Genomic DNA, 1,743 nt, shown 5'->3' on the forward strand with positions numbered 1-1,743 from the left:
CCAGGCAAGAACACTGGAGTGGGTTGCCATTTCCTTCTCCAATGCATGAAAGTGAAGAGTGAAAGTGAAGTCGCTCAGTTGTGTCTGACTCTTAGCGACCCCATGGACTGCAGCCCACCAGGCTCTTCTGTCCATGGGACTTTCCAGGCAAGAGTACTGGAGTGGGGTGCCATTGCCTTCTCCGTCTGTTCTGCTTATAAAGGTGTAATTTATCAAGCTGCTGGAAGTCATAATTAGCTTAAGGGGAAAGCTTTCCTTTTATCTAAAAAACATAGATGAAAAAAGTCAGTAATATTTCAGATAAAGACCATAAAAATACTATATTCAGCAGCTGACTCAGTGCTATTTGACAAATCTTTTTGTTAACAGTTTTATACAGCCATTGGGATTCTTTAATTTCTTACCCAGTCCAGTGGCATAATCTGAAAGTTATCAGAAAACTGTATTTTCTATGAATCTTCTTGAAGATGAAGCATTTTTGCAAAAGCATCAGAGTACAACAATAACTGTCTATAAATGACAAAAACTTCAAAAGGCATTAAAGATCTTACTTACTACAATGCAACTGACAAACTTGGATAGTGCTATGACAGACAGCATTGGAAGATAATAATTAGAATTATGACTGACAACATTTTATCAGGACATATCAGATTTTTTTAAGAATTCCATATGATTTTAAAATATATATATTAATATTTACCCATACAGTATAACCTGAGAAGGTTTATCACTATTTGACAATGCTTCCCATGTAATTTAACATACCAAATAATCCTACTTAGTTTAACATCTCTCTCTGAGTTGCTTCTCTGAGGAACCAGGGATAAAATTGCCAATATCCGTTGGATCATAGAAAAAGCAAGAGAATTCCAGAAAAACATCTACTTCTGCTTCATTGACTCTGCTAAAGCCTTGACTGTGTGGATCACAACAAACTGTGGAAAATTCTTCAAGAGATGGGAATACCAAACCATCTTACTTGCCTCCTGAGAAATCTGTATACAGGTCAAGAAGCAACAGTTAGACCTGGACACAGAACAATGGACTGTTGCAAACTGGGAAAGGAGTATGTCAAGGCTGTATATTGTCATATTGCTTATTTAACATATATGCAGAGTACATGTGAAATGCTGGACTGGATGAAGCACAAGCTTGAATTAAGACTGCAGGGAGAAATATAAATAATTTCAGATATGCAGATGACCCTAGCCTTGGTGTCATGGCAGAAAGCGAAGAGGAACTGAAGAGCTTCTTGATGAAAGTGAAAGAGGAAAGTGAAAAAGCTGGCTTAAAACTCAATATTCAAAAAACTAAGATCATGGCATCTGGTCTCATCACTTCATGGCAAATAGAAGGGGAAACAGTGAGAGACTTTATTTTTGGGGGCTCCAAAATCATTGCAGATGGTGGCTGCAGCCATGAAATGAAAAGACACTTGCTCCTTGGAAGAAAAGCGATGACAAACCTAGACAGCATATTAAAAAGCAGAGACATCACTTTGCTTACAAAAGTCCATCTAGTCAAAGCTATAGTTTTTCCAGTAGTCACGTATGGATGTGAGAGTTGGACCAAAAGAAAGCTGAGCGCTGAAGAACTGATGCTTTTGAACTGTGGCGTTCGAGAAGACTCTTGAAAGTCCATTGGACAGCAAGGAGATCAAACCAGTCACTCCTAAGGGAAATCAGTCCTGAATATTCATTGGAAGGACTGATGCTGAAGCTGAAACTCCAATACTTTGGC

The sequence above is a fragment of the Bison bison genome, unplaced genomic scaffold (assembly GCF_000754665.1).
Source record: "Bison bison bison isolate TAMUID 2011002044 unplaced genomic scaffold, Bison_UMD1.0 scf7180017864492, whole genome shotgun sequence".
NCBI classification, from domain to species: domain Eukaryota; kingdom Metazoa; phylum Chordata; class Mammalia; order Artiodactyla; family Bovidae; genus Bison; species Bison bison.